Source organism: Pteropus vampyrus, unplaced genomic scaffold, assembly GCF_000151845.1.
Source record: "Pteropus vampyrus isolate Shadow unplaced genomic scaffold, Pvam_2.0 Scaffold419, whole genome shotgun sequence".
Lineage (NCBI taxonomy): Eukaryota > Metazoa > Chordata > Mammalia > Chiroptera > Pteropodidae > Pteropus > Pteropus vampyrus.
The window spans coordinates 1,071,453-1,096,885 of NW_011889200.1; positions in this window are offsets into that span (position 1 = coordinate 1,071,453).

The following is a 25,433-nucleotide window of genomic DNA, read 5'->3' on the forward strand; positions in this document are numbered from 1 at the left end:
AATTCGACAATTTCAGATATGTCTTGTAAGTGGAATCATGCAGTATTTGTCTTCCTTTGACATTTTTTTTTTTCACTTAGCACAATGCACTCAAGGTTCTTTCATTTTGTACCATATGTCAAACTTGCTTCTTTTTTTAAGCAGGACAGTATTGCATTGTATGTATGTACCACATTTTCTCTATCCATCCATCTGTTGATGGACATTTAAATTGTTTCCACATCTTGGCTATTGTGAACATTGCTGCAATGAATAGAAGTGCCAATATCTCTTCAAGATCCTCATTCAATTTTTTAAGATAAACACCCAGAATGAAATTACTAGATTATATGGTATTTCTATATAATATTTTCAGAAACATCAATCTGTTTTCCATAGTGGCTGTACCATTTTGTTTACCCTGCAACAATGTGCAAGGGTTCCAGTTTCTCCACATCCTCATGAATACTTGGTATCTTTTATTTTTTAAATAAAAATCAACCTGACAAGTATGAAGTGATATATCATTGTGGTTTTTATATACTTTTCCCTGATGATTAATAACATTGAGTATCTTTTCATATGCCTGTTGTCATGTATGTCTTCTTTGGAGAAAATTTCTTAGCCCATTTTTAAGTGACTTATTAGGGTTTGATTGTGTTTTGCTGTTCCATTTTAAGAAGCTCCTTATATATTTTGGAGAATAAGCTTTTATCAGATACATGGTTTGCAAATATTTTATCCCATTCCACATATTTTCTTTTTCTTCTGTTTATTTTTCTTTCTTTCATGATGCAGAAACTTTTTAATTTGATGTAGTCAATAAATGATGTAGTCATTTATTTTTGGTATTGTTGCCTGTGCTTTTGATGTCAAATTCATGAAATCATTGCCAAGATTAATGTCATAAAGCTCTTCCTCCATATTTTCTTCTAGGATTTTTCAGTTTCAGTTTTATGTTTAAGCTTTTAATCCATTTTGAGTTGTTATTTTGTATATGGTCTAAGATAAGGTCTAATTTTATTCTTTTTCATGTGGCTATCCAGTTCTCCCACTATCATTTGATGAAGAGACTATCCTTTCCCCATTGTCTATTCTTGATAACCTTGTCAGTTTTTGAACAGTTTATTTTAAGCTGATAACAATTTAATTTTAGTCACATACAAAAACTCTACACTTTAACTGCCTCCACTCTTTGTGTTATTGCAGTCATAATTTGCATCTATTTCTGTCGTGTATCATTTAATATATTTTAAAATTATAGTTATTTTAATACTTTTGTCCTTTACTTTTAATACTAGAATTTAAAATGTTTCGTTCAACATGATTATAGTAATTTAGTATTCTCTACTTGTCTATACATTTACTTTTCCCCAAAAGTTCTACTTTCTCATGCTATTGTGCTCTTGTCGAGTGTCCTTTTGCTTCAACTTGAGCAACTCTCTTTAGCATTTCTTGTGAGGCAGGACAACTGGTGATGGACTCCCTCAGCTTTTGTTTTTGTTGTTTTTTTGTGGGGAGAGAGTATTTGTCTCCCCTTCATTTTTAAAGGACAGTGTTGTTTCCAGGTATAGTATTTTTGGTTGGCTTTTTATTTTTCTTTCAGTACTCTGAATATATCATCCCTGCTCCTTTCTAGCCTACAAAGTTTTCTGGTTAAAAATCTGCTTATAGTCTTGTGGGGCTTCCCTTGTGTGTGAAAAGTCACTTCTTTTTCTGCTTTCAAAATTATCTTTTTGACTTTTGACGGTTTGATTATAACGTGTTTTACTATGGATTTCTTTGGTTTCATCTTATTTGGGATTCTTTAGACTTCTTGAAGAGAATGTCCATTTATTTCCTCGCATTTGGGAAGTTTTCAGCCATTATTTCCTTGAATAATTTTCTGGTCCTATCTCTCTTTTATCGCCATATGGGACTTCTATAATTCATAGTCTTTGTAATAGTATCCTATAAGCTTTCCCACTCTTTTAATTATTGTTTTTCTCTTTGCTCCTCTGACTATTTCCATTTGCTTATCTCAGTATTTGCTGACTCTTTCTTCTGCTTGCTATAGTCTCTTGTCGATTCCTCTAGTAAAAATTTTGGTTAAATTACAGTGTTCTGCTCAGTAGATTCTGTTTGGTTCTTTTTAAAAAATTATTTATTTAAATTAATTTCAAGTATACAGTACATTGGTTAGATATCTATATAGTTCATAAAACGATCCCCCCAATTGCTCCCTCTCTGCCCTGGCCCTCCACCTAGCCATCATATTAATGTCAACTGCTGTGTTCCCCATCCCTGTGACCAACTATCAACTACTAATTTGTACTTCTTTAACCCTTCACCCCATTCTCCCAGCTCCCCAAACACCCTCTCCTCTGTCTGTCACCAAATTGTCCACTATATTTGTGAGTCTGGTTTTGATTAGTTTGTTCTTTTTGTTCCTTAGATTCCGCATATAAGTGAAATCACGTGGTATTTATTTTTCTCTGTCTGACTTATTTCACTCAGTATAATAATCTCTAGGTCCAATCATGTCATTGCAAATGGTTGGTAGGATTTCATTTTTTAATGACTAAGTAATATATGAACCATAATTTCTTTATACAATCATCTGTTGATAGCATTTAGGTTACTTCCATATCTTGGCTATTGTAAATTGTGCTGCTATGAATATTGGGGTGCATAGATCTTTATGAATTATTGTTTTGTTTTTCTTTGGATAAATACCCAAAAGTGCAATTGCTGGGTCAAAAGGTATATCCATTTTTAATATTTTGAGAAACCTCCATACTGTTTTCCATTTAGATATTTTTTTTATGTGAGATATTTTACTATTTTATTTAAGCATGCATTTTTTATCAGAAAAATTATACATGTATTTATTTTAGAGTATGTAATAAATAAACCATAAATATGATTCATACTTTCTAAATAATATACAAATATGAACAATAAAGTATTTTAATATTTGATGTAGAAAAATAAACTTTTAGTTGTAGAAATAAAAACACAAAAAGAAAAGACTCAGATATTATCAATAATATTTTACTTCTAAATATAATTACTTCAATTCCAAAATTGAATAACCTTGATAATACTATTTTGCATAAATTCAATTCAAGAGAGAATGACTTGTGTGCCACAAAGTTAATTGGAGGAGTTTTATCTAGAAACACAACAGCCAAAGGGACCAAATACACACTTCCTCTTGTCAGTATGTTTTCTTTCTTGAGAGAACACTAAATGAGATGCCAAACTATAATCCACAGATTTAATGGTAAACTGGGAATCAGGAGGTAATCAAAATATAATCAGAACAAAATTGTTGACAAATATAGTTTTTGTGTAAATCAAAAAGAAGTAGCTAGATAGAATAAAAACCATGAAGCGAGAATGGCAGCTATTAGATTTTGTTTTTAGAGCACTCACTTCAACATTGCTATCAATGTTTTATCACTGTTATATCAAAATGAATGTTGTGTACCTACCAGCCATTCATTATTTTATGAAGCAAAAATTAAAATAAAAACTATTCTCTAGAGCTTTGATTCATCAAAAATAATATTTTACTTCTATATTATTATTATCATTTTGGCATTTTCAATGAGCATTTCTATGGTGATGAATACTGGGAACAGATACCTGCTAACTTTGGTGATTCATTAACCAAGTTCTGATGTTGGTGTTCTACATCTCATCTGTGTGATCTTGGGAAACAACAACTTTGCCTTCATTCCTCAATTGTGCCTCTATCCTCAGACTTCCATACCCATTTTGCCCCTATTTTACATCCGTAAAAAGTATATATAGCACCTGCAATGTGGATCATACCTGCCCTGTTTTACTCCTCACAGAGACACTATTGGAAACATTCTTTCACTTCTATAAAGGCATGTCTGTCCAAACTAGCCTTCTTCCTGTGTATCCCAGGGAGAGAACAGTGACTTCTTGCATAAGAGACCCCAGGATAAATGACAAAGTGGGTTTTCTCTTTGCTTCTTAATTCTGGGATGAACTGCATCCTAACACAGTTGTGTCTCTCTAAGCTCAATATCTGTGTGACAGAAACTGTCTATATTTGTGGACACTGATAAATTTGTGTGCTCCTTTTAAGAATTCTTAATCTATCATATCTTATGAGTCACACAACTAAACATCCTTATCCACCGGCAGTGTATAGATTCCAAACATTGACTGAAGAAATGTCACCAACTCAAATTCATTTCTCAGTAACTGCCAACGCAAGACAGTCTGTGGGAGCTCAATTTCTCATCAGGACTGTTTTCTTTCTTGCTATTACACACACACACACACACACACACACACATTATTATATTACTATATTATATGTCAATCTGTCTGTTTTGGCTTAGACATTAACACCACGTGAGGCTTGTCTTCCTCTGTATTTGGAGGGGTTGATATCTCTGCCTTCACCTACCATGATGTTTATTCAAAGCATCCTGAGGGCTCATGGGCATTTCACCCACATAAATAGACTTACCCTCATGAGAGGCTGTTATAACAAGAGTATCTCTAATCACAGCTTATTGTTATTCAAGGGTAGAAAAGCCTTTCTCATATATTGCTTTTCCTCTATGTTCTGCACAGAGTCATCACAATGTCAGGTTCTGACATATTCACTTCTACTTCATTCATTCAGTTGTAGCAACGTGAGTCACAGGTGAGGCTTTAAGGTCTGATATGATGTTACTGCTCTAATGATAAATTTAATGTGTCATGGAAAATATATATTCATTTTGTGATTCAAGAGCCAAGGAGTTTCTTGTTGAGTGGAGTTGCAATGACTTATTCCTGTAGGGTGAGGTAATAAAGCAGTGTTAAGAACTGACAGGACCTTCTGTGCATTAGGATCTGCTACCAGAATACTCATGGCACAACATTAATAGCATTGAACATGCATTTCTGTTGGCCAATGGAGGCAAACAGTAAGAGCTCTCTTGCCACAAAAGTCAGTTTTGAGGCACTCATCAAAGGGCATCTCTGATGCCTTCTCTCATCCTTGAGTGCAGGGGTCAATTGTGGGAACTGAGTAATAGAGGGAATTTTGGAGGCTTGTGGATTTTGGTGATTCTTCAGGACCATACACGTGGTATTGGCGATTCTAAGTTCATTCTGACAGTGGGTCTGATGGGGAATTTGAGCTTATAAACAATCCTAAACTTTCTCTATTACCATTGTTTGAAAAATTTGTTCCATGAAATGCTTACTATTTAGAGGTTGCCAGTATATTCCGTAATGTGATTTTGTGCATTCATTATTTGAAGTGCTGGAGTAGCTCACCTCTCAACTATGAATCTAGCTCTGATAGTGAATGCACATATCCCAGTTTCCATACAGTGCTGCACAAATGCAGGAAATATGGTAACAATTTTTTATGACAATTTTTTATGCTATTGTTTCCTGGTAGATAGATCAGGTAGAATTGCAGGCAGAAAAGGTGGGAAATCTGCATGAATTACAGACCTATCGAAAGTCTGTCATCATAGCATGTTTGTGTGTGTCTATGTTTAGGGGCTGAGGTATTTATTGGGACATGAAGGTGCTTGATCTTTTCTGTTTTGTGGGAGACACACAGGCAGCTCTTGTTAAGAGGACTCTGAAGAGACTGAGTCACCAGCCAGAGATTTTTTTTTTCCTTGATTCTGTGAACTAAGATGATAAGACCCCATGATAGATGGGTAATTTGGTGTCAAATTTCTAAAACAGAAGTCTCTGTACTTTCTAGGCAAGCATCCTTGTTTAAGAAAACTTATTTCTAATACATTAAAGATGTGTCATACATCATTATACATGCACATAGAATAATAATCATTTTAGTACTTTAAGAAACACACACAAACTTGAGGTTATAAAACAGGAGTTGACAATTTTTCATTGAAATGCCAGATATTAGATACACTATACTTTGGGGCCACACAAGTCTCTATCCCAATTACCCAGCTCTGACATTGTAACAGTAAAGTGGTCATAGATATCAAGATAAAAAAAGGGGGGATAGCTATGTTTACAATAAAAAGGATTTTAAAAACGAGGTAGCAGGCCAAATATAATCATTATACTTTAGTTTGCTGATCTTTGTTATAAACAATTAGATTTTAAATGTTTAGAAAAATCTAACTTATCTTTGTGGGCTCCAGTATGCCATCTGTTGCTTACAGTGACCTGCATAGCTGAGCATCACTTTGGAAACCAGTTCTCTGAAGAAATATTTATGTCCTTGCCCACCAGTAATTTAAATCTCAACATGGCTTTTTTTTTTTCACCTGTAACATAAAGCACAAGTCGTTTAGCAAAGACTATTTTATGTCAGTTTGGGTGCCTGATCATAGACATTGATAATGCAGTAAGTAATTCATTCTATAAATTATGTTTTGAAAGATATGCATAGTCTCTTCAATACTTATTGCTGACTTCCTTGTGTGAAACATGCTTTAAGAGGAAGCAGATGGTAGACAGGGATATCCGGATCTCTCAATCAACATTCCTTAGAGTATGTATAAATTCTGTGGCCAGAACTCTGAGAACCTTGTTTGTCGTTTACCACTTATTTAGTTCTAATCACTGAGAATGACACAGGTAGACAGATAATCAGGAGAAAAGAGAAACAGATTGCATTCTGATTCTATTTGCTACCAGTCATCCCAACAAAAGCCCTTCATCCAGCAAAGTCATGTGGTTTTTATATAGGAAGGAAGAAGCATTTGCAAATTTTTTTCTAATTCCACAGGCATTGGACACTATACCGCCTCAGAAAATATGCTAAATATTACAGAAATACAAATTAAAGCCAAAGTGCAATACTACCTTACACCTATTAGAATGACTATTATCCAAAAACAAAACAAAACAGAAAATATCAAGCTTTGGAAAGAATGTAGAGAAATTGAAACTCTTGTATGCTGCTGGTGGGAATGTAAATTGAAGTAACTGATATGGAAAACAGTATGTGAAACATCAAAAAATTAAAAATATAATTCAAGTCAGGGACTTGGACAGAGATTTGTACACCCATGCTCACAGCAACATCATTCATAATAGCTAAAATATGGAAATAGCCCATATCCATTGTGAGATGAATTAGTAACAAGAATGTGGTATTATATACAATGCAATATTATCCAGCCTTAAAAAGGAAGATTCTGACACATGCTACAATAATGCCGGATCTTACAGACATTATGATAAGCAGAATAAGAACTAATAATATACGATTCCACTTCTATGAGTACTATAGTACCTCAAATTCATACAGTAATCAAAATCATTGAGAAAGAGAGTAAAATGGTAGTTTCCAGGGGCTGAGTGGAGGCTGGATTTGGGATTTATTCTTTAATAGGTACAGACTTTCGGTCTGGGAAGATGAAAAAAAATCTGGAGATAGGTGGTGGTGAAGGTTGCACAACTATATGAATGTACTTAATGCCATTGAACTCTATACTTAAAGATGATTAAGATGGTAAATTTTATGATATGTATATTTTACCATGATTAAAAATAAAAGATTGCTGGAGGTACAGGCCTTCAGCTGGGAGCTGCATATCTTCATTGCTATACTGTGGTTTAAAATATTTTGTTGTTTCCTCACACCAAATATGGGACTGTGAATACAGGAAGAAGTAACTGTAAATCAAAGTGAAAATCAATTGTACCACAAAATTGCAACATAAAATTATTACAAACACATGTTTAGTAAAATGGAAACAGTCTTAACCAATATGCCATGGATTCTCCCTCTAACTGCTGTTCAACAGAGTCTTTACCCTGCTCAGCACTTTTGAATTGCACAGCTTGTCCGGGGTTCAACTGGTATCAATGTAGTAATCCAGGTACTGTGAACATATAATATCAATCCATAAAATACTAAGTGGCAAGGAAATCAAACTAACTAAATGGGTTTGATCCATAATTTTCCCCACCCCAAATCTAGAAAGATAAATAATGACATAATTTATATTGTAGATGTGTTTATTTTCCTCCATCTGCTGTATATCAAAAGATTTGCACATTTCTGCAAATTGGAATAGCCCTATGGAAAGCAGTACGGAGATTCCTCAAAAAGCCAAAAATAGATCTACCGTACGATCCAGCAATTCTACTTCTGTGTATTTACTGGAAGAAAATGAAAATACTAATTGGAAAAGCTATCTGCAGCCCTATGTTCATTGAAGCATTGTCTACCATAGTCAAAATAGGGAAGCAACTAGATGTCCATCGATAGATGAATGTATAAAGAAGAGATAGTGCATATAATGAAATATTAGTCAGCAATTAAAAAGAATCAAATCTTGCCATTTGTGACAACATGGATTGACCTAGAGGGTATTATGATGAATGAAATAAGTTCAGACAGAAAAAGACAAATGCTGTATGGTGTCACTTATATGTGAACTCTGAAAAAAATGGACAAACAAATCAAAACAAAAACAGACTCGCAGAAACAAAGATCAAAGTGATAGTTTCCAGAGTGGGGGGATGGGAGAAAGGTCAAAAATGTAAAATGGAATATAGTCAATAATATTGTGATAAGTTTGCACAGTGACAGATGACTACTAGACTTAATAAGGTGATCACATTTTAAGGTATATAAATATTGAGTCACTACATTGTATGACTGAAACTAACATAATATTGTATACTAACTATACTTAAATTAAATTTTTTCCATGTTGGGGCTTTTTGGTTAAGATGGCAGAGTGGGTAAACACTATGTTTGATTCTTCTCAAAACCACATCAAAATTACAACTAAACTACAGAATAACTATCATTTGGAGTTACCTGAAGTGTAGCTAAACAGAAGTCCCACAACTGGGAACACACAGAAGAGGCCACTTCTATATTGGTAGGAAGGGCAAAGAAGCAAAACAGGCTGGTCTCACACCTGTGTATGGAAGTTGAGAACTGGGAGAAATATCTCAGTTGAGGAGGTACACCCTGAGCAGTGAGGGATCCCAGCCCCACAACAGGGCTCCTCAGCCCAGGGTTCCAGTACTGGGAAGAGAAGTTCCCATGACTTCTGACTGTGAAAACCAGTGGAGATTGTATCTGAGTGAGACGAAGGGTAGCTGGAGTAGCAACATTTCTCATAAACTTACTCAAGACATACTCAAACGCTCTGAGCTCCAGCTCTGGGCAGAAGCTTGAAAAGTATCAGGAACGTATCAGGAGGAACTGATTCGTCCGGCTTCAGGGTAAGGGCTGGAGGGGCAGCTTTCTCCCAGAAAAAGTGCTGGCAGAGGGCATTGTCCCTTTGTAGAGCCTCACTCCGCCCAGCTTGCAGACTTAGAAGTTGCCATAACTGAGTCTTCATAAACATAGCTAACAATAGTCACCCCATGCTGGTGATCCCCTGAGACCCTGACCCTCCAAAAGTGTGGGCACACCCAAGCTGTTGTCAGTGGATTTTCCGTACAAATGGCCTGTCTTGGCTCATGCTGTGGACTTTCCTAAAATCTCTCAAAGGTTCACAAAACCCAAACAAGCAGCATTTGGCCTTGGTGAGCCCCATACCTCTTGCTGAGCAGCCCCAAGCCCAGCACTAGTGGCAGCCGGCCTCATTTCACAGCTTGGCCTCGAGAGGCACATCCAAGCCCAGTGTAAGTGGCAGCTATCTGCAGATTGCTTGATGGCTCATGCCAGGTGGCCCTGGGAAGGGTACAGCCTGCAGCTGAACGTGACCTGCAGTCAGGTCCCTCCCAGGAGCTACTGGCCTGCATGATGGGTGGCCGGCTTCCTGGAGCACCACATGGGGCCACATCTGAGGACAACACACCTAAAGGGTTGCTATGTCTTAGTAGAGTAATCTTATGTAGTATGTGGCCAGTCTTCCCTGTTTACCTAACCCGGGTACTCCAGATATGTCCCTTGTATGGGTTGTGTGTGCCCTCTTATAATTAAACCTTGTTTGCTGTTTGCAAGTCTGGGAGGGATTGACCCACAGGCTGGTTGGTTGTGATGACTGGCTGTGACCAGTGGAGGAGCTGTTGTGCAGTGGCTGATCCTGTGTAGCAGAATTTGCTTTACCAGGGCTCTGGGGCCTTCTCAGTCTGCCCTTTAGGTGCTTGGCTTTCCGAGGGGACCTGAGAGTCCTTGAAGTTTGGACCAAAACTATATTTAGACATTCTGCCCCTACCGAAATCATATGGCCTTGTTTTTATGTAAGGCCTGTATTCAGGTGTCAGTGAGAAGAATAGGAATAGAGTGGAAAGAACATTTGTTTTTTCTTTCTTCCACACTTCTTGTCTCCTGTAGGTGAACCTGATGGGCAGAGCCTTCAAGGGAGCAGGTTGGTAAAGGCAAAACGGGCATGGCGGACTCCCAGTTCCAGCATCATGGAACAGAGTTTAAGATATGGAGCCAAGAGAATTAGATATCCCTAACTTGACTCTTGCTTCTTCCTAGAGCACATATCCTGACAAAGAATGAAACAGCAAATCTTTTAGATGCTATACATTTCTTTTGAAACATAATAAATACAGAAATACCAACATCAGCAACATTCACTTTCTAAAATGCAAAACTGAAAATTACAATCTTTGTTAAGGAGTTTGTACCTATGCTTATATAATAAATAGAGAGCCACTTCCAGATTCTAGTTACTGGTCTGATGGCAGGAAACATGTTTATTTCCTTTACTGAGACTAACTGAAGAGAATATTGAGAATGTTTATTAATTTGTGGGTCATCTACACATGATGAGCACAGTATTATAAATGCCACTTCCTGACCATAATGGTATTTTTTGTTTGTTTGTTTTGTTTTTGTTTTTGTTTTTTTTTATGCAGCAGATAAAAAAAAGTCTTCTAGTGAGCAGTTCTTTTAATACTACCTTACCTGAAAAACATGTCAAAGTCTCAGAAATAAGCACAAGAAGTTACTGGGGCCTTATGGTGGAATGTTGGGCATTGGTTAATGGGCCCTCTAGGGTTAGCTTTTTCTATAGAGGTATGGCCTTTTCATCACCTTTGATGATTGATTAGACTACTTTACCAATCTTTCAGCAACAGCAGCTGACATGTAGAAAACTGATAGTAATGCCATTGTTTCCTATCTGTGACAATGCAAATAATTCCTATTCTTACCAATGCACATACAAGTTGTCCTATAAAGAACAATATCGAAACCTCGTTTTTTTTTTTTTAAAGTGTTTAATAGTTTACTAGTTCCCTTACTAATTACTAAGATAAATTTAACTTGGTTAAGTGTTCATTTAATGATAGTGTAGAGTCTCAGTATCACAGATTTGGTGCTGAGAGAGAGAGAGACTTATATGCTTTGCTTAGTAACTACTTCTTTCTAAAGCACATTGCCTGAAGACAAATGCAACAGTAAGTCCTTTACATACTATGACTTTCTTTTGAAACATAATAAATACAGAAATAATATGACATCAGCAACATTCACTTCCTAAACCATAAAAGCAAAAATCAGAACCGTTTTTAAGGAGCCATACCTAACACTTATATGATAAATGAGGAGCCATTTCTAGATTTTTATTACGGGTATGATGGCAGTAAATTTGTCTTTTAAAGAGATATTCCTTAATCTAGGTGTCAGCCACTCAATGTGAACATTGTTATCAACCCCAAAGTTCCACAAAGTCACCTTAGAGTTTTTAATCCTACTCATTTTATCCCATCATATGTTGACTTCAAGTTTTCTTTTCCATAATTTACACATAACAATTTCTTACTAGTAGTAGATATAAAATGATTAAAGTACATTTTTAAGGGTACAAGAAAAAAATATTTTTTAAACAAAGGTGTAAGATCAGAAATATTTGGAGACCTCTGCTTTAAAGAATTCAGATCACAATGACCTCATACAACACGTGTTATCTTAGAACACGGGAACACAGAAAGGTGACTTATCACCTCAAAGTCTCTTCAGTAGAAACTTCCAGCTTCTTTAATAAAACAGGAGGGCTTACAGACACTAATTTCTAACTAAGTACCTTACCTTCCCAAACTACACATACACAAACATCCACATACACACTGTCTCATAGTGACAGGAGACATCTACTAGGCTGCATATTTTTGCTACTGGTATACCTTTCCAACCTTTAAATATCCTTGTTAAATGTTTCTGCCTCCAGGATAAGATGACACATCTCAGTTGCCATAGAAACCAGAATGTCCTCAAAACATTCTTGTCGATGTTATTTTTATAAGGAAACTAGGAAATGCACATACATCCTCAGAAACAGAGTGCTGTTTTTGATCTCAGTTACTTATACCATGCCCAGTCTAATGAATGAATGAAGGAAATATTAGAGACAATACTTGAAGTTCTCCGTGTAGTAGGCATTTAGAGAGGAAGTATGCAGGGGTTAAGAAGTACAGTTCCCCTGGAACACAGACTCATGTTCCAGTTTCTGTGTCAAACCACCTTTCTGCCTGCCATAACATGAGAGACTAGGTGCATTTCTGCAGATGGAAGCCTGTGGATTGTTGTCACTTTAAAATGAGCTGCTGATGATAAAGCCTCTGGATGTCAGAGGACAGCAAACTAGAAAATCAGGTTTGCCACAGTCAAAGGAAGCTGGGCCTACATTTAGACAAATGTGTGTTATTAGGGTTGCAAGGACAAAATTTTCCATAGGAGAGAAACAACTCCTACAGAATAGGTTTATTGCAATAGGGCAATAAACCTAAGTGTTTTATATATGGGAATCTGCTCTGGCCAGGTAATGCTGAAACCATACTGCTAGTGAATACTATGTTTAGAGGTAGGAGTTTTACAACCATATCAAGATTTTTAAAAATTCAATAAGGTTGATAAGGACTGCACAAAATTATCACCAGGGTCACTCAAGCACACACATGTTCTATCACTCACAGTCATTTAGAGAGACAGAGCTGCACTATGATGCAGCACTTTTCTCCTGTAATAAGCTTAGTGGCAATGCCTGTGTTGTCAGTCCTGAGTAGAATCATGCATGAAGTGGCCTTCAGGTAAGGAGGCATGCAGTTTTGGTTTCCAACATTTCCAGATTCTCTGATTTAACTACCCTCACACAATGGCCTATATTTTTAGCCACCAACATGATCTTTCTGAATGCTGAACTGGCAAGCAATGCCAAGAATCAAGCTCTCCTATTCAGGTCTGAGCCAGGTCTAGCACACCACTCACTGGACCTGTGCAATCTAGAGCAAAACAAAGTCATTCAACTCTGTGTGTTTTCAAAATATAATAATTTTTCATAAAACATGTGTTTTGTATTTAAGCAAAAAATGGGTTTAACGTTGCTATTTTAAATGAATAAATAAATACATTTAAAAATACTTAGTATTATTTTCTAGTTTTCAAATATAGACAGACATGAGCCCCCTAAGCAAAAGATTTTTGGAGTCTTAAGAACAAAATGTTTGTGAACAACTGTTCATACAGAATTCAGTAAGGTGGCCATAAATCTGCTTCATACAATCTTATGAGCTGACTTTCAAAACATTGGCTCTCTCTCACCTTTTATCCCCCAAAACTCCAAGACAATAATGGATCAGAATGCAAAATGGCATTTGCATTGCAAGGTGGTTAGAAATCAGAAAGTCTTCAACATCCTTATGTCTGCGTGCAACTTATATGAATGCTCACAGGATCCATCCTCCTTACTTAATGAGGAGATATGTATATGTATATATCCTATTTCAGCGGAATTTTCTCTCAAATTTTCTCATTCAGTGCATGTCATTCTAGATTTTTCTTTTTTCATGTAACTTAACATTATTTCATATCACTAAATGGCATTCTACCTCACTTTGTATAAGCTGCATGACAATTCCATTGTATATATGGATTTATGTATGTTTTTATTGTGCCCCATGTTGTATCATAAATCTCCTTTTAAAAAATTAAATGTAATACCTCTCAGCTCTGAGGAATCACAGGAGCATAGATAAGTGTCATTTACGAAGCTGGTACTCTACAATCAGAATAAAACATACCCAGAACACTAGGGCAACCTGGAGACAAGGTTCATGGGCAAGACTCTCCAGCCCATGGGATATTAAACAGTCACCTATTGACAAAGCCAGCCTGTACATCTGTGTGTCTTCCTCTCAAAACAGTGTGCTGTGTAGCACAGTGGCATATATTATTTCCATCTTTTATTCTTTCGTTATAGGAGTGCTCATTGAACATTTTAACAACTGGTTGAATAGTTAAGTATAAGCATGTGTATTCATTACTCCAGGCTTTTCTGTTCTAACTATACATACATTTTTATATATTCTATGAATATCCTCTTAAAATAGTTCCATACCATATTTTAACATTCCTCAGGACCCTCATTTGTCCATATCTTAATGTGAATAACTGCGATGGGGTGCATTCCACAAACCCTAGAAATAATTTGAATTATTTTTGTACTAAAAATGTAAGTTTTTTTAGTTAAAAAAATGTTTTTCAATTACAGTTGGCATACAATACTATATTAGTTTCATGTGTACAACATGATTAGACATCTATATAACTTATGAAGTGATCACCCCAACAAATCTAGTACCCATTTGACATCATACATAGTTATTACAATATTATTGACTATATTCCTTATCCTATACTTCACATCCCCATGACTATTCTGTAACTACCAATTTGTACTTCTTAATTCTTTCCCATCTTTCACCCACACCCCAACTACCGTCCCATCTGGCAACCATCTAAATGTTCTTTATGAGTTTGTTTCTATTTTGTTTGTTTTGTTCTTTAGATTCTACATGTAAGTGAAATCATATGGCATTGGTCTTTCTCTGTCTGACTTACTCCACTCACCACAATATTCTCTAGGGCCATCTATGTCATTACTGATGGCAAGAATTAATTCTTTTTTTTTTTTATGACTGAGCAATATTCCTTTATATATATGCACCACCTTTTCTTTATCCATTTATTTACTGATGGACACCCAGGACACCTCCATATTCTGGCTATTGTAAATAATGCTGCAATGAACATATGAATTCACATGTCCCTTCAAAGTAGTGTTTTAGGTTTGTTCAGATAAATGCCCAGAGGTGGGATTTCTGGTTCATTCTTTGCCTCTTGTTATAGCCTTTGTTTTAAAGTCTATTTTGTTGGGTATAAGTATTGCCACCCCAGATTTTTTTTCACTTCCATTTTCATGAAATATTTTTCCATTCCTTTACTTTCAGTCTGTTTATGTCTTGATCTCAAGTGAGTCTCTTGTAGGTAGCATATGTAAGGGTCTTGTTTTCTTATCCATTCAGCCATCCTATCTTTTGATTGGAGCATTTAATCCATTTACATTTAAAGTAATTATTGATAGATATGTAGTTATGACCATTTTATTGTTCATATTTCTAATCTTTTTTTTTTCTTCTTCTTAAAGAAGTCCCTCTATTATTACTTCCAAAGAGGCTCACACCGAGGCACATCAAAATTAAGATGCCAAAGGTTAAAGCAAGAATCATAAAAGTGGCAAGAGAAAAGCATCCATTTACCTACAAGGGAGCACCCATAAGACTGGCAGCTGATTTCTCAACAGAAACTTTTCAGGCCAAAAGGGATTAGCATGAAATATTCAAAGTGATGAAAAACAAGGATCTGCAACCAAGATTACCCAGCAAAACTATCATTTAGAGATGAAGGACAGATAAAGAGCTTCTCAGACAAGAAAAAGCTAAAGGAATTCATCAATACGTTCTTAAGATAAACAATTAATAGTGAAATCTGTTCAGTAAAACAATTAAAATATTCTGTCATCTCATTCTTTGTTTCTGTCCCAATGTATTCTCTATTGCTAGATTCATACACCTTTAGAACAAAATGATCATTTTAGCATATGGAACATCACCCAATTAGTTTTAATCTATCTCCATTTTCTTGGAGGACCTTGGGTATATACGAATATCCAGTAATTCAATTTATCCATGAATAAAATATCCTAACCTGCAAGGTGAGATTCACAATTAAATCAACACGAAGGGCAAATATTACTACTAAGAATTCACCACACACTAACTTCACAGTCTATTGAGGATGATCAAGCAATAAGCTTCCCAAATGAGTACCATACATTTTTCTAATATATTTTATAACATTGAATATGGCTGCCTTGGTCTTTGGTTGAAAATTAAATTATTAAATTCCTGTACAATAAATTAGATTTTCAGTCATGCAAGAAACATCCACACCTTATCGATATATAAATTTAGAAGTTAGATTCTGATAACTCCTTTCTTAAGCACTAGCTTTATACATTTATGGTAAGAGAGGGGCTAAGTCAGGAGTTCTTTTAAATAATGGCATGTCTCTTCATATAGGCATATCTAGAAAACATGTCAAAGATTACTAATGGGCAGGAGATTACTGGGGGTGCTTTCAGTGGCTAGCAGTCCCTACAGGGATTATCTACAACATTTTTGTATGTATTTAAGCCTCTTTCTTTGTCTTTGATTGATTAGGCTACTCTACCACTTTGTAAGGGACAGAATTTAAGTTGTAGATAATTGATAGCAATGCTACTGTTTCCTGTCCATTCCAATGGAAAATAGTGTCAGTATCTCAAATTTTGATTTGAAAAGCTTTTCATAGTTTATTATTAATTATTGAGTTGAAGAAGTGGCAAAGGCGAACATCCTTGTCCTGATATTAGGGAGAAAGTTTTCAGTCTGTCATTATTAAGTCCAACGATAGCTGCGGGTTTGTCTTAGATGCCCTCTATTATATTGAGGAAGTTTCCTTTTATTTCTACCTTGATTTTGTTTTATCATGAAAGGGTGTTGAATTTTGTCAAACACCTTTTCTGCATCAATTGAAATAATTATGTTTTTTTTTTTCTTTTTCCCCTTACATTTTAGTAATATATTACTTTGATTTTCCTTTGTTGTACCACCCTCACATTCCTGGGAAAAATCCCAATTTATCATGGTGTATAATCCTTTTAGAAAACTACTGAATTGGCTTTACTAGTAGTTTATAGAGCATTTTGCATCTAATTCATGTGGGTTATTGGTCTTCAGTTTTCTTGTGATGTCTTTGCCAGGCTTTGGTATCAGGGTAATAATGGCCTCATAGTATGAATTAGGAAGTGGTTTTTCCTCTTCTGAGTTTTGGAGGTGTTTGAGAAGAATTGGTGTTAATTTTTCTGAAATGTTTGATAGAACCCACCGGCAGGTCATCTGGTTTGAGCTATTCTATGTTAGTATTTTTAAATTATTGACAGAATCGCTTTCCATTTATAGTACTATTCAGATTTTCTATTTGTTTTTGAATTAGTTTTGTTTGTGTGTTTGTAGAAATTTGTCTGTTTCATCTAGGTTATCTAAGTTGTTAGAATATGATTGTTCACAGTATTCATCAATAATCTTTTTTCTTTCCTGTAAGGTTAGTTGCAATGTCACATTTTCATTCCTGAATTTATTAATATCAATCTAATCTCTATTTTGGCCATTATCTCTGTTTGTCAATTTTGTTAATATTTTAAAAGAACCAATATTGGTTTTGTTGATTCTCTCTATTGTTTTCCTTTCTCTATTTTGTAAATCTCCACTTCAATCTTTACTGTTTTCTTGCTTCTGCTTGGTTTGGGTTTTAGTTTGCTCTTCTTTTTCTCATTCCTTCATAAGCAAAGTTGTGATATTGATTTGAGATCTTTCTTCTTTCTTAATGTATGTCCTTATGGCTATAAATATCCCTACAGTATACAAAATAATTTGTACTGATATAGCTCTGTCCTCTTTATGTTGTAACTGTCACAAATATCATCATTATAAATTCTTAGAAGAAAAATCATAAATCTCTTTCAATTATTACTTATCTGAGAATATCTTATTTCTGCTTCATTTTTGAAAAACAGTTTTGACAGGTACAAAATTATTAAAAGACAATTTCCCCCTTTATTATTTTAAATATATAATCTCACTGCCTTCTGGCCTCCATGGTTGCTGATGAGAAATTATTTTTATATCTTATTGAGGATCGCTTGTACTGGACAAGTCATTTCTCAATTACCACTTTTACTATTCTATCTCTGGCTTTGAATTTTAAGTTTGATTATGATGTAAGTTTGTGTAGACCTCTTTGGATTAATCTCATGTGGGTTCATTGAGATTCTTGGATGTCTAGATGTCATGTCTTTCTATACATTTGTGAAGTTTTGGGGATACAATTTTTTCCTGCTCTTTTCTTTCTCTCCACTCCCTCTGATTTTTTCATTAAACACGTTGATATGCTTGATGGCATACCACAGGTCTCTTAAGCTATCCATTATTTTTTTCCTTCTCACACTGGACAACTAAATGGGCCTATCTCCCAATTTGCTGATTCTTTATTCTGCCTGCTCAAATCTGCTGTTCATCTGCTCTACTGAATTTTTTATTTCAGTTATTATACCTCTCAACTCTACAATTTCCATTTGGAACCTTTCTATAATTTCTGTTTATTAATATTCACTATTTGCTGAGATAACATTCTTAGGATTTCCTTTAGTTTTTTTGCACATGGTTTGCTTGAGTTCTGTGACCATATTTAAGATACATGAGTTAAAGACTGTCTATTATATACAAATTCTGGGCTTCCTCGGGCAGCTCGGAATAGGGTCATGGTAAGTTGAAATGCCACAAAGCTCTTTTACTGAGTTTCTACTCTTTTTTCTTGATTAAACATTTGACATGTTGTTGGAAGCATTTGATGAGTTTCTAGAGCGCTCATAAAGTTAATTTTGACTTTTTTCCCAATTGATTTGCTGCTTTTTTTTTTTTTTTGAGGTACAGGCTTTTGTAACTTTCTACTTTAACATTTTTCACTGACATCATACCCCTCCATTTGTTTTTAAATTCCATCTTGAATTCTGCCTCTTTCATTGTCTATTCCTTCAGAAAAAACATAATAGTTCTGCTTCTGGTTTTGCAGGTCAACATTATTTTAAAGATCTTATTTTGTCCTTCATATCTTGTGAACAAGTCAAAGATGAGAATTTCAAAATCCATACTTCTGTAAATGAATTATTCATTAGGTTTGGGTTACAAAGCCAATGCTAACTTCTTTTTTTTTTTTTTGAAGAACTCTAAAATTTCAATTTCCAGGAAAGATTACTACTTGCATATTTCAATAGTTCTGCAGCCCTCTGTTGCACTAATGGTAAAATAGTGCCCATGTTCAAAATATTATTCATTGCATTTTCTTTTGCCATAAAAAATGGTAAAAAGAGCAAGATGTTACAAGGTTGACAAAGTCACTTATTGAATAAGAAGAAATTAGAAAATTATGCAGTCATTTAAAGAATAAGTCAGATTTTAAAAATATTAACATAGAAAGTATAAGGAGAAAATCATGTTGCAGACCAATATATCCAATAATGTATAGTTTAGTAAAGCTCCTATATGTTTGGTAAACTGATCTATATAGTTTCTCTTGAAACAAAATGTCATGTGAACCCTTAGAGAAAAAAATTCATGAATGCCATTTCCAAAATGATAAAGTGAATTTCATGTGAAAACACAATGAAAAAGATCATAGCTCATAGAGAGTGATGATTTTTAACTTTAATATTCCAGTGCATCAGACTATTTTATAAGACATGTGTGCAGTTATGCACATATACATAACTTTCTGAAAATATGTGGAGATATAAAAAGAAATTATTGATAGATATGTAGTTATTGGCATTTTATTATTCATATTTTTTATCTTTCTTCTTCTTCTTCTTCTTCTTAAAAAGGTCCTTATAACTTTTCTTATAATACTGGTTTTGTGTTGATGAACTCCTTCCGATTTCCCTTGTTTAGGAAGGTTTATATTTGTCCTTCAATTATAAATGATAGCTTTTTCGGGTAGATTAACTAACTGCTTTTTTCTTGATGCTTTTAGGATTCTCTTTTTGTCTTCCACTTTCACATTTTAATTATGATGTGTCTTGGCGTGGACCGGTTCTGGTTCATTTTGTTTAGGATTCTGTGCTTCCTGGGCTTGTATATCTATTTTCTTCATCAGATTAGGAAAATTTTCTGTCTTCAAATAGGTTTTCAATTCTTGCTCTTTCTCTTCTCCTTCTAGTACTCCTAGGATGTGGATTTTGTTCGGCTTGTTGTTGTACCAGAGGCCCCTTAAACTATTATTCTCATATTTTTCAGTTCTTTTGTTGTTGCTGTTGGTGTTCTGATTAGGTGTTTTCTGCTACCTTATCTTCTAAATCACCGATTCAATCCTCTGCTTCAGGTAATCTACTGTTGATTCCATCTAATGTATTCTTCATTTCAGTTACTGTATTCTTCACTCTGATTGTTTCTTTTTTATTTTCTATTTCCACTTTTATGTTTTTATCTCTTTGTTACTATTCTCACTGAGTTCACCTACTCTTCCCTAAGTTCACTGAGCATTCTTAAAACCAATGTTTTGAACTCTGCATCTGGTAGATTGCTTATCTCCATTTTGTTTCGTTCATTTTTTGGAGCTTTGTTCTGTTCTTTCATTTGGGACATGTTTCTTTGTCTTCCCAGTTTGGCTGCCTACCTGTATTTGTTTCTATGTATTAGGTAGGGCTGCTATGTCTCCCAACCTTAGCAGAGTAGCCTTATGTAGTTGGTGTCCTTTGGGGCCTAGTGGCACAGTCTTCTCTGGTCACCTGGCTTAGATGATCCAGGTGTGTCCCTTGTATGGGTTGTGTGTGCCCTCTTGTTGTAGTTGAGCCTTGGTTGCTGTTTGCAAGTCATTGGGAGGGATTGACCCTCAGGCTGATGGGTTGCAAGGACTAGCCGGTGACTACAGTGGAGGAACTGTTGTGTAGGGACTGACCCTATGGAGCAGGAATCACTTTAGTAGGGCTCTGGTGCTTACCCTGTCTGCCCTTTGGGTGCGTCTTCCTTGGATGCAGCTATAGATGGTGTTCTGGCTTGGTCTGAAGCTGGCCACCAGGCTTTCTGGCCCTGGGGCCTGCTAGGAGGGGATCTGCTGCAGGCCAAGTTCAGCCATACCTTGTGCTCTTCCCAGAGCCACCTGGCATGACCCACCATTGCAATTTGCAGATGCATGCTGCCACCCATGCTAGGCTTGGAGGTACCTCAGGAGGCCAAGCTGCAAACAGGCTGGCTGTTGCTAGTGCCTGGTTATGGTGCTTATAGAGGCCAGATGCTGCTTGGTTGGGTGTGATGAAACTTTGATAGAGTTTATGAAAGTTCAAAGCATGAGCCAATACAGGCCATTTATACGGAAAAGCCACTGGAAGTGGCTTTGGTGGGCCTGAAAGTTGGGTAGAGCAGGGTCTCAAGGAATCTTCAGGGCAAGACGACCAGTGTTAGCCAGGTTGATGGAAAGTCAGATATGGTGCCTGCCTACATATGTACCCCAAAAGAGGGAAAGTCTCAACAAAGAAATAATAGATTCTGCCAGCATGTCTGTCTGGGAGAATGCTACCCCTGAAGCCAGACAACTCAGTTTTTCCCTGTATGTATCTGGTGTCCACTCCTCAAACTGCCTCCACATTGCTGGAGCTCAGGGTGTCCTTCAGTGAGCATGTTTGTATGCAAGCACTTTAAGAGGAATGTCTAGAATTCCAGGTGTCCTCATTTCACTCAGCCACAATCTCCATTGTTTTTCAAAGCCAGAAGTTGTGGAGACATCTCTTTTTGGCACTGGAACCTTTGGTTGGGAAGCCTGATATGGATCTGCGAGTCCTTGTTCTTTAGGAGAAGCCTCCCAAATTTTAACCACCATACATGGGTGTGGGGTCAGCCCATTTTGCATCTCTGTCTCTCCTACCAGTCTGGAATTGGCTTCTTCTGTATGTCCTTAGTTGAAGGACTTCTGTTCAGCTAGACTTCAAGTAATTCTCAATGATGGGTGTTCTATAGTTCAGTTGTAATTTTGTTGTGGTTGTGAGATGGGACAAGCACGGTGTGTATATACTCTGCCATCTTGACTGAAAGTCTTTGTCTTTTTATAAGTTTTTTTTTAAAATTCTATAGCACATCTCAACATCATTTTTTATATGTGTGCTTTTAGAAATATTAATCATGTGGATGTTTTATTTTACACAACCTTCAAAATGTTTTTTTCTGATAAAAATTAGACATGCTTAATATAAACATATAATAGGAAAATGTCTTACATAAAAATATACAAATGAACTGACACAATACCCAATGACCTCCTCTCAATAGATCCTCTACTACCAAGCTTGTATATAAAATTACTACAGTAACTTTTTTCCTTTTACGTACTGACAGAAATCTCATAATCCTCCCTCTCTCTTTTTCTCCCATCCTTCCTCCCTCTCCTTCGTCCTTCCTCCTACCCTGTTCTCTTTCTCTCCTCAACACACACACACACACACACACACACACACACACACACACACACACACACGTATTTCTCACTCCTTCTTTTGGTCTCCATTTTATTGTCTTTGACCATTAGCACATGAAAATCAATAACAAACCCCTATGTTAAACTATCTGCAAATTTTCAAAGTTTTGCTTTTTTCACAAGTAACCAAATATCTCAACTTATCTTGACTTTAAATTTCTACTAGGTATTGTATGCTTAAAATATAATCTAGTTCACCTTCATGCTCAATCATTTATTTTTTTTAAACATTTTATTTATCTATTTGTTTGTTTGTTTGTTTAGCGTCTTATTAATTTTCTCTCTCTGCCTTCCCAATCCCCTCTGGTAACCACTAGTCCTTCGTCCATGTCCACGAGTCTCTGTTTGTTTGTCTTACTCATTTGTCGCTTTTAATTTATATACCACATATAAGTAATAACATGTGATTTTCAACCTTTTCTGCCTGGCCTATTTTGCTTAGCATGATTATTTCAAGGTCCATTCATGTTGCAAATGGCAGTATTTCATCTTTTCTTATGGCTGAGTAATATTCTATTGTATATCTGTACTACAGCTTCTTTAGCCAACCATTTATCATAGGACACTTCAGTTGCTTCCAAGTCCTGACCACTGTGAATAATGTTGCCTTGAACAGCGGTGTGCAAATATCTTTTTGAATATGGGTTTTCAAGTCCTTGGGGTAAATACCCAGTAGAGGGATTGCTGGATCATATGGTAGATCAATTCTTAGTTTTTTTGAGGAACCTCCATACTGTTTTCTCTAGTGGCCGTACCAATTTGCAGGCCCACCAGCAGTGTATGAGGGTTCCTTTTTCTTCGCATCCTCTCCAGCATTTGTTATTACTTGTCTTGTTGATTATAGCTATTCTAACAGGTGTGAGATGGTATCTCATAGTGGTTTTGATTTGCATTTCCCTAATAGCTAGTAATGTTGAGTATCTTTTCATATATTTGTGGGACATTTGTATATCCTCTAGGGAGAAGTGACCGTTCAGGTCCTCTGTCCATTTTTTGATTGGATCGTTTGTTTTTTGTTGTTGTTTTTGTTGTTGCTGTTGTTGATGTTGTTGTTGAGTCATATGAGTTCTTTCTATATTTTGGATATTAAGCCTTTATCGGAGGCGTTGCTTGAAATATATTTTTCCATTCGAATAGTTGTCTCTTTACCTTGTTGACAGTTTCTTTTGCTGTGCAGAATCTTTTTAGTTTGATGTAGTCTCATTCATTTATTTTAGCTTTTACTTCTCTTATCTTTGAGGTCAAATTCATAAAATCCTCTTCAAGTCAAAGGTCCTTGAGTTTAGGTCCTATATTTTCTTCTATGCATTTTATTATTTCAAGTCTTATATTCAGGTCTTTAATCCATGTTGAGCTCATTTTGGTGTGGGGTGATAGACAACAGTCTAGTTTCATTCTTTTGCAGGTGGCTTTCCAGTTTTCCCAACACCATTTATTGAAGAGGCTTTCCTTTCTCCACTGTATGTTTTTGGCTTTTTTGTTGAAAATTAATTGCGCATATAAATATGGGTTTACTTCTGGACTCTTGATTCTGTTCCAGTAGTCTACGTGTCTGTTTTTCTGCCAATATCATGCTGTTTTGTTTACTGTCGCTTTGTAGTATAATATGAAGTCAGGGAGTGTGATGCTTTCAGCCCCATTCTTTTTTCTCAGGATGACTTTTGCAGTTCGGGGTCTTTTGTGTTTCCATACAAATCTGATCATTTTTTGTTCTATTTCTTTAAAAAAAGCCAATGGGATATTGATGTGGATTGCATTAAATCTGTATAATGCTTTAGGTAATATGGTCATTTTAACTATGTTAATTCTTCCAATCCAAGAACATAGAATATCTTTCCATTTCTATGTATCTTCTTTGATTTCTTTTAATAAGCTCTTATAATTTTCATTACATAGATAATTCACATGTTCCATTAGATTTATTCCTAGATACATTATTCTTTTTGTTGCAATTGAAAAAGAAATTATTTTTTTCATTTCTTTTTCTGACACTTCGTTTTTAGATTATAGGAATGCTATAAATTTTTAAGCATTGATTTTGTATCCAGAAACTTTACTGTATTTGCTTATTGTTTCTAGTAGCGTTCTTGAGGAGTCTTTAGGGTTTTCTATATAGAGACTCATGCCATCCACAAATAGTAACAGTTTGACTTCTTTGTTTCCTATCTGGATGCCTTTTATATCTTTCTCTTTTCTGATTGCACTCGGTAGGACCTCCAGTGAAATATTGCATAACAATGGCAATAGTGGACAGCCTTGCCTTGTTCCTGATCTTAGAGGGAAGGTTTTTAGTTTTTTGCCATTAAGTATAATGTTGGCTAAGGGTTTGTAATATATGGCTTTTAGTATGTTAAGGTACATTCCTTCTATAACAGTTTTGTTAAGTGTTTTGATCATAAATGGATGCTGTATCTTGTTGAAGCCTTTTTCTGCATCTTTAGATATGATCATATGATTCTTATTTTTTAATTTGTTCATGTGGTGTATCACGTTAATCGATTTGCATATGTTAAACCATCTCTGTGCCTCTGGGATGAAGCCCACTTGATCATGGTGTATAATCTTTTTAATATGTTGCTGTATTCGGTTCGCTAGTATCTTATTTAGGATTTTTGCATCTGTGTTCATGAGAGATATTGGTTTGTAGCTTACTTTTTTGTGTTATCTTTACCAAGTTTTGGTATCACAGTAATATTGGCTTCCTAAAATGAGTTAGGAAGTATTGCCTCCTCTTCAATTTTTTGGAAGAGTTTGAGGAAAATAGGTGTTAAATCTTATTTGGATGTTTGGTGGAATTCAGTGGTGAAGCCATCTGGTCCTTGACTTTTACTTTTTGGTAGATTTTTAATGATTCTTTCAATTTCCATATTGTTGATCAGTCTATTTAGATTTTCTAGTTCTTTTTGATTCAGTCTAGGAAGTTTGTATTTTTCTAAGTACTGGTCCATTTCTTCCTTGTCCTTGTGTTTCTGTTTTCTTTATTTTGGTTGGCTTTTGTTGGTTTTCCCTTTGGTCCTTTTATGTTATATACTTCGGTTCTGAATCTTTGGTAAGTGGTTACTATTACGAATATGTAAAGGATAGTTTTATATATATATATAAAGGGACAACTCCTCTC